At 61.4% G+C, this 8,595-nt stretch overlaps 1 protein-coding gene across 1 annotated transcript in view; it reads right to left on the reverse strand.

Moving 5' to 3' along the window:
• Positions 1 to 4,055, reverse strand: part of CRISPLD2 (cysteine rich secretory protein LCCL domain containing 2) — a 56,050-nt gene extending 51,995 nt beyond the window's left edge. Inside the window, exon 1 of the mRNA XM_027773444.1 lies at positions 3,946 to 4,055. The gene's annotated coding sequence lies outside the window, so the exon portion shown is untranslated. The remainder of the gene's footprint in view (positions 1 to 3,945) is intronic.
• Positions 4,056 to 8,595: the final 4,540 nt, after the last annotated feature.

Below are 8,595 nucleotides of genomic sequence, written 5' to 3' on the forward strand. Positions count from 1 at the left end.
GCACCTGCAGATGCCACTGTGTCACCTCCTGTGTGAGCCTCCCACTAGTGGCACCCGTTAGTGGTCCAGTCCACCACACCTGCAGGTCAGACCCTCGCCACCCCCAGCCTGGCCCCTAGATCCTGCCACGCCTGACTCATGCCACTCTCCAGCACCGCGGGTCCTCCCCCGCCACACCGTTGCACACGGCCCGTCCCCAGCCACCCTCGCCACTCTGAGCCTGGCCCCTAGATCCTGCCACGCCTGACTCACGCCACTCTCCAGCGCCGCGGGTCCTCCCCCGCCACACCGTTGGTGCACATGGCCCGTCCCCAGCCGCCCTCGCCGCTCCCGCCACCCTCCCTCCGCTTCCCTGGCAGTGAGGCCTGCTGCTGCTCTGCTCAGGTCAGTCTCAGAAAGTACAAGCTAGATGCCAGCTCCCAGCCCTCAAGAGTGCCAGGGCTGTTCCAGCCAGAACTGGGGGCAGGGCAGGGGCAAAATGGAAACATAGTTCTTCCCTCCCCTGGAATATTGCTACTCTGTACTCGAAATGGGACACGTTCCAGAAACTGGGATCGAAAATGTGGGATTTCGTAATTTATAGTATTTTTTAAATGATGGTCCAGAAGTTGCGTAATCCTCGTTAGGGTTTTTTCTCTCGGAGTCTGTGGTTTTCGTGGAAGTCAACACAGAACTCGGATCACCAGAGAAGTCTGCCTCGGGCCGACCGTGCTGTCCTCCCAGCCTCGAGAGGGGGTGTCCACCCAGAGTCCCCACAAGTGTGCGGCGTGCGGCACAGGGCACAGCGGCCCCAGGCAACATCTGAGGATGCTCGACTGCTGTGTCTGTGACCCAGGGTGGACGGCGACACCAACGACGCGCCCAGCACCTGTGGCCAACGACCCCGCACAGTCCAGACGAGGCACCCTGGGACGATGCCTCCTCAAGAAGGAAGTCGAGAAAAGAGGCCACAGAGTCGTCCGTGAGCGAAACACAAGTGACCGTGTGACTGCAGTCCCACAGAGGCGTGTACCTGAGGAGAGCACACACCCACACGAGACTGTGCACAGGGTGCTCCCAGCAGACGATCCACAGGGGCCCACGGTGGAAGCAGGCTGAAAGGAGACACACGGAGTGGTCCATCCTCTCGATGGAGTATTAGTCAGCCACGAAAAGGAACAAAAACCTGAGTCACCGACGCCTTGGAAACGAACATCGGGCTGAGTGAGAAAAGCCAGACACGAAAAGCCACGTGCTGTATAATTCCACTGCTATGAAGTGAAACGTCTAAATAAACAGACCCATAGAGACAGAAGGCAGAGCAGTGGGTGCCAGGTGGTGGGAGGAAGGGGAATGGGCGGTGACTGCTCACAGGTATGGGCTTTCCGCTGGGACGATGAGAACGTTCCAGAAGGGGACGGCGCTAATGGCTGTGCAGCACCACGATGCATGGGCGCATGGGACCACGCACTGCCGACCGGCTCAGGTGGCACCTTTCATGCTCGCGTGCATTTTACTGCCATAAACTATTTTTCATGGAAACACAAAGAAAAAGGAAGAAAAGAACATGACTGGCCCTGCCAGCCCTCACCTGGTCTGCCCAACCCCACCTGCTCTGGGACTGAGCATTGTTCCCTCTAGGACTTCACGGGGTCCCTGGGTCCGCATCCTGGGAAGGGCCGCGCATCTACTCAGCTCAGTGAACTGAAGATGAAGTGAAATACAGTTATGCCTATGTCACATTTTCCTTTCTTGACAAGCCATCGACCTCTTTGAATGATGGGGGTTTGCACATCTGGGATTGATCAAAAACCAGTGAGTTTACAAAAAAAAAAAGTTTTTCAACAAAAAAGCCTCCTGAGTCAGGAGCGGGCAGACTCGGCGCCCCCTCCCGCATACAGTGAGGTGCACGGCTGACCGAGAAGAGCCCAGCTGCCCAGGGCCCAAGGGGGCAGTGTGGGGAGTCTGCCTCCAAACTTCCAAAGGCAGCCTACAAAAGGCCAGATACTAACTTAAGGTCTCTGAGGGTTTGAGTGTGGGGGTCCCTATGAGGTCTCAGCTCTCCTGCCCCAACTCCAGCCCCCCGCCATCAAGTCAGGTCTCTGCGGTCGGAGGCAGGACCCCGGGAGGCAGCACGGACCTGCGCCCACGGGCAGGGACCATGCAGGGACACTGAGTACCTGTCAGCACGTCCCTTTCCAGCCCCGGCCCTCACCAGGTCAAACAGTGCCCAGGGCACGAGAAACCTCGACCCCCCACAAGCCTCGCCATGCCAGTCCTGGGTGAGCCCCTTCCTTCAGACCCCGGAGGCCCCGGGCCAGGGCGACAGCTCTTCCCAGGCCTGGCTGTGTCTCACGGGAACATCCTTAGTCACCGTGAGCCTGCCTTTGCTCCTTGTGGAGAAGCGCCCGCCTCACAGAGCAGCCCGGTCACCCGTGAGCACCCTGGGACACCTGGCCTGCCATGAGTACGTGGTGCCGGCCGCTAGCGTTGGCACAGACGTCATCGCTGTTCCTGCTCTCATCTTAAGGGACTGTAAAAATCAAAACCACCCTCTTCGTTTCTCCCCCCGGGTGTGCCCTCCAGCTGCTTTAGCTCTCAGACAAAATACCCGCGTGGAAGTCAGGGTCAGCGTTGGGACAAGCAGCAGGCAGAGAAGTGTCTCAACGGGAGCAGAGACCAGCGGTCAGGAGCAGAGGCTCTGGAGCCAGCCAGCTGCTGTCTGGGTGACGGCACCACACCCCGGCTGGGGGATCTTAAGCAAGCACTTCCCCTCCTGAGCCTCAGTTTCCTCAGCTGTGACATGGCAACCAAGAGACCTCCTGCCTGGGCGTGCTGCCGGGAGGGAGCCAGGTGCAGCGTGTGGGGACCTGGCACTCCCATCAGCGACAGCCCTGCACCTCCGCTCCTTTCCTGCGTGCAGACGGCCAAGCCAGGGCAGAAGCAGATCAGGGCACAGTGCGAGAGCTGCCGTCTGTAGGGCCAGCAGCATGCTCCTGCTCTTGCTCTGCGGGACCCTGGTCTTGACCGTCAGACCCCAGCTCCGACATGGGGAAGGCAGGTCACTCCCTTCTGCCAGCGCGCAGGTTGCAAAGGCCAGAGTGAAACTCACAAGCCCACTGCACTGCGAGGTGAGCTGGGCTTCGCAGGCGCCCAGATGCGTCCCAGCCAGGGCACCAACTCCCCTTCTGGGCTGAAAGACACCCAATTTAAGTCAGCCTGCGATGAGCAGACGTTGCTAAGCCCTCCCTGGCTTGTCACCAGCCAGCCCTTGGCCCAGGAGGCTCTGGGTCTACACAGCGTAAGCGGCAGCCCTCAGCCCCGCACCATTCTTCCACGCGAGGAGTTGGGCAGAAGGTCCGACTAGACAAACGAGACCCAGGAATGTGCTCCCTAAAACTGCAGGAACTCCGACACAACCCCAGGCGGGACGCCCGGGGGCCCTTTGGAGACAGAGCTGGGCTCCAGCCCTGGCCCTGCTGCCTGGAGAACTCATTTCACCTCCCGACTCTCCGACTCTCCGTGTCTCCATCTGACTGTGGGCAGAACGGGACACCGTGCAGGTCAGTTCCAGATGAAACCTCAAGGGCTGCGGCCGCCACACCGCAGAGGAGAATGCCCTCCACACCGGGTAGAACACACTCCCGGGCCTGCCACGCCGTGCCAACAGCTCCCCGTCCCCTCACACCCACTGCGGGCGCAGGACGGCAGGCGCAGACCTGTGCTCAGAGGCCCCCCACCCGGGCTCCTCTTCCTAATCGCGAGGTGCTGGACGAACGAGCGGCCCTCACTGGGCCTCGGTTGCTTCGTCTGTGAAAGGGCACACCGCGAGCGCGGTTCCGAGGCGCCGGCGGAGAGCCCTCGCCTGCCTGCGCGGTGAGCGCTCAGGGTGGCCCCTGCCGGGCCACTGCTGCTCCTGCTGCTCCTCGGGACTGCGGAGGGGAGAGGAGCCTAAGTCACGCTTACCTCTCGGGGCTCCAGTCACCGCGTCGCCTGGGTCTCCCACGACGAGCAGCGGCAGCAGCGCGGGCAGAGGGTGCGGACCGCCGACTCCGGACGCCGGAAAGGCAGAGGGATGCGGGTTGGTCCTGGGACCGGAGCACCGGGCGCTGGCGCCCGGCGGGTGGGCGAGGAGCCGGGGCTGCTGGAACGCTCCGCCCGGCCTGAGCGCGTTCAGTTTCCTCACCGTGACCACACGGCATGGTGTTGGTTGAACGCTTACTACGCGCCGCTGTGGTGCCGAGCACTTTCCACCAGGAATTTGCAAATTGACCAAATCTCAGTTCCCAGTGGCTGAGCTAGAGAGTGGGAACAGGGAGACGGCCTCCCCGGACTGCAGCAAGCCGGGCCGCCGCTCTGGGCACCGGCGCGGGATCCACGCCCGCTGAGCTTATCCCAACCCCTGCGGCGGGAGGGGAACTGGGCTCATGCCTCTGCGCGCACACATCATTCCCAACGTGCAGACGGAGAAAGGAAGACGGGATGTCACTGCAGGGGGCGCTAACACGCGGGGCCAGGTGGCGTTTACAGGAGTCCGGGAGTTGGAAACGGTCCCGTTTCACAGACGGTGCTACTGAGGCCTGGAGAAGTGCTTGCCCCGCCTCCCGTGGCCAGGAGGAGAGGGCAGGGTCACATCTGCCTCTTGCCACCGTCTCTCCTGAGGGTGGGCATCTGCAGCCTCACTTCTCTGAATTACAACTGCTTTCCAGGCTCTTGGGTCACCCAAGAGACAGACGGAGCCCTCAGCTTCCTGGTGGGTATCACTGGCAAGAATCTGTCAGGCTCAGTTCAAACCCTAGCTCGGCCCCTCCAGGCTACTGGCCCTGGACGGGTCACTTAACTAAATGGCTGCCATGCGGGAATAATTAGAGCAGCGACATCTGTCTCACAGCCAGCAAACCACCAGTTTGGCTTTGATCTTGTCCATCCTTTGCAACCTCCAAATCTAATTTTCAAAAACTAACATTTCAACTGGAATAAAATGATGTGTCACAGGCAGCATGGACTCGGGAAGTCCAGGCTGGGAAAGGAGCAAGAGCCCCCTAAATGTCCCCTGGGAAGGGGGTGGCCACTGACAGATACCCTGGAGTCCCAGCACAGGACCCTGCCGCTTTACAGGCAGGGGTTAGGACACGGGGAGTTTGAGACCAGGGAAACTCCCTCTGGTCAGACGGAGCCAAGCCTGGAGAAAGGGACATACGGGCCTGGTGGGGACACTCTGGAAGGGGCCAGTCTCCCTGCCCTCCATCCAGTCTCTCTTGGACCGTGAGCTCAGGGAAGGGTCACGCCTTAGCCCACGGCGGTCAGGTGTAATTGCTCCCTACAAGGCCGGGTCTTCCTGACCCTCGCTCTCTCGCGTGGCTTCTGTGGGCGATGGTGCTGGTCCTCACACCAATGTCTTATTCCCCAGACACGTGTACTGGAGGCTCCTGTGCTGGCATCCTGCCACATCAGCAGCTGCAGGATGGCCCCAGGCCTCCACTTGGCATCCCTGGCCACTAACCGCTTTAGTCCAGAGTCATGGGGCACCATGTTGGGGGGCGTATGGCCGAGGACAGGAACCAGAAAGGCAGAGGCGGCGACTCCTGTGTCCAACAGGGCCATCGTGGGGGTCGTCCATGGCTCTCAGGGCTGGAAAGGAGGCCCGCGAGGGCAGCTCTGCATTTGTACACACTTGTACACATTGCGTACACCGGCGAGCAACTCTCAGAGGGGCTGGGTCACGGGCTTCATAATCCGCTTTCTTCCCTCCTGTTTCACAGACCATCTGCTTCCTGTATTTCTTGAACCTCTCGAATAAACTCCCTGCCTCGAACCCCCAGCTTAGGGTCTATTTCTGGGAACCTGAAATAAAACAAGGCCCCCAAAGTTTGGGAAGAGGGGTCCAGGAGTTGCTGGGCTATTGAGGAAATGTGCACATTTGTCTCAGCCTCTGCGGGCTGAGTGTTCGCTGAGCCTCTCCCACCCTCCTCTCCTTCCCTCTGTCCCTCTCTTCCCCTCTGTCTCCCCCTGTCTCCCCCCTCTCCTTCCCTCCCTCCCTCCCTCCCTCCCTCCCCCTCTGAACCTCTGTGGCTCCTGAGCTCCCACTGTGAACTCTGAACTAGAGAGGGACTGGTGGGGTGGGGCCTAGCTGGTCAGAAGGGGAGTATCCTATTGAATTCTTGATCAGAAAGTGCTGGAACAGTTAGGGAGACTTTTGCCTCGGGACTCAGGATGGAAATGCTTTTATGGTTTTGCAATATAAACAGTTACTCTGGAACACTCATGAATCCTTCCTCCTCAGCCAAGACAAGTTGATAAAAAGTGCCCGAGGGCCTCCAATCCACGACACCCCAGGCGGAGGACACCGGCCTGCCTTCCTAGCCAGGCCCGCGGCACACAGACAGCCACTGCTCACTGCTCGCTGCTGCTCAGTCTCCTGTCTTCTTCCGGAAGGCGGGAAGATTCCTCATCTCTAGACAAGCAAATATCACTTGGCTTGAAGATGATCCTCTCCAGCCTGCCCCAACTTCTGCCCACAGAGAAGTGAGGGGAAGAGCTGGGTATGTCGTCCAGATGTCTTAAAGGGAGGATGAGGTGTCCCCTTCCTCCTTCCTGCCTGGAGAAAGGGCACGATTGCCAGGGCACAGCCACCCCCGACCACGAGGTGCAATGGGAACATAATCACATTGAAGACGGCGGCACCAGGGCAGACTCCCGTCGGAGAGGGAGCTGTTCCGGCCCCACTCGCTCCCCAGGCTCAGCCTGCTGCCGGCACGGGGTCCCCCTTGCTACCCTTCCTGCTTCCTCCTTTGCACCCTCCCTCCTCCGGGGAACCACGGAAGTGTGACACACAGCCACAGAGGGAGGAGGGCGCTGTTGCGCAATGCTCCGAGACTCCTTGCTCAGTTGCTTCGTCATGGTTCAGTCAGGACGACCCACGTGCCCAAGCCTGTGTCCAGAACCCCTGGCTTCTCCACCCTCGGGCTCCGCCGCTGTGTGAGCAGGGTCAGAGAAGCAGCGCTGGCTCGCGGCCGCCCTGGTCGTCCTTCTGCCTGGACAGGCAGGAGGCTTTCCTGGGGGGCCAGTCTGGGACTCGGCCCCAGGGAGTGGTGTTTCTGGAAGATTCTTAACCTGTCGCTGGTGAAACCCTTGGGGTGCTGCTCACTCTCCAGGAGAGGGCGGCCATGGCCCCAGGGTGTGTGCTGGGCCGGACACCAGCCTGGGACCCTGGGACAGCAGGACCTCTCCCCTCCAGCCCCAGCAAGGAGGGAGGCACCCGCTCTGAGCCTCCAGCTGCCCTGGGGGGCCTCGGGTCCCCAGCCAAGCACCTGGACTCCTCCGCACCTCGGTCTCCTCTGTACGATGGGAACAAAGACGTCAGTTGCACAGCGCTGCTGCACCAACGGCCGGCTGTGGGGACTGACCACCGGAGTCCCCGCTGCCCTGGTCGCCTGCCTTCACTACTGCGACTCCAGTCACAGCCTCAGCAGCGCACCCAGCACCCCAGGAAAACCCAGCTGCCCACAGCGTGTGGACAAGCGGGAACAGCAGGCCGAGAGGGAGCACCGCTTTCCCAGGGCTGCCGTCGAGAGTCACCCCAAACCAGGGGCTCAGAACAGAACTGGGTTCCTTCCCCTTCTGGAGGCCCGAGTCTGAGCTCAAGGCATCAGCAGGGCCTGCTTCCTCTGAGGCTCCAGGGGAGCCTCCTGGTCTCTCCCAGCTCCTGGGAACTAAGCACCCTTAGCTTGCGGCAGGGAGGGGCCGGCTTCTCCTGGCAGCTGAGTCTGCGCTGGAGCCCCATGTGCAGCCACGTCCCAGTTCCTGCAGCCTTCCCCTTCCGCAATGTGCTAGGCTCCCGGGGCTGCGGTGGTGAAGGATGCTCAGGAGGGCACAGTCCGGATGCCGAAGCCCCGCTATGGCAGGGCCACGCTGGCCCAGCCCTTCCCTTTCGCTCAGGGTGGCAGCACGCCTGGCTGCATCTGGGCTCTGTGGTCTTGCACATCTAGGTCCAAACCCCTCTTCCTACAGGCATCGGTCACTAGCTGAGGTCCCCAGCCAAGTGTGACCTCCTCTTGATCGCGTGTGCCAAGACCCTGGCTACAGACAAGGTCACAGTTCCGGGTGGACATGAACCTGGGGAGACACCGCTCAACCCAGTACACGTCGTCAAAGTGACTTTGTGCTGAATTAAGGGTGCTGGGGGGGTGGGCGACCTGGTGGGGCCGCTGGGATCACAAGCACCCCTATGAGAGGGAGCGGGAGGGGCAGGGCCAGAGGAGGCGAGGTGGTGGGGACTGGTCGGAGTGACGCGCTCTGAAGACAGGGCGGGAGGGGGAAGGGTCAAAGAAGGCCTCGGTCAGCCCTGATGGTACCCTTACCCTGGCCTGGGAGAGCCCTCTCGGATTTTCCATCTCCAGAGCTGCAAGACAGAAGCCCCGTGTTGTCTGCAGCCACTAAGTGTGTGGCCATTTGTCACAGCAGCCACAGGACACTCCGCCAGGTTAGGTGTGCCTGCGAGGGGCCCCAGGGAGGCCGCAGGGCTGGGCCCTCCCCGGGAAGCCACCGCAGGCCAGCCCGCAGCCCAGCGGCGTCTCCAGGCAGAGCCTCGGACGCCCAGGCAGCCGCCGGCCTTGA

Source organism: Tupaia chinensis, unplaced genomic scaffold, assembly GCF_000334495.1.
Source record: "Tupaia chinensis unplaced genomic scaffold, TupChi_1.0 Scaffold000355_1, whole genome shotgun sequence".
Taxonomy (NCBI): Eukaryota; Metazoa; Chordata; class Mammalia; order Scandentia; family Tupaiidae; genus Tupaia; species Tupaia belangeri.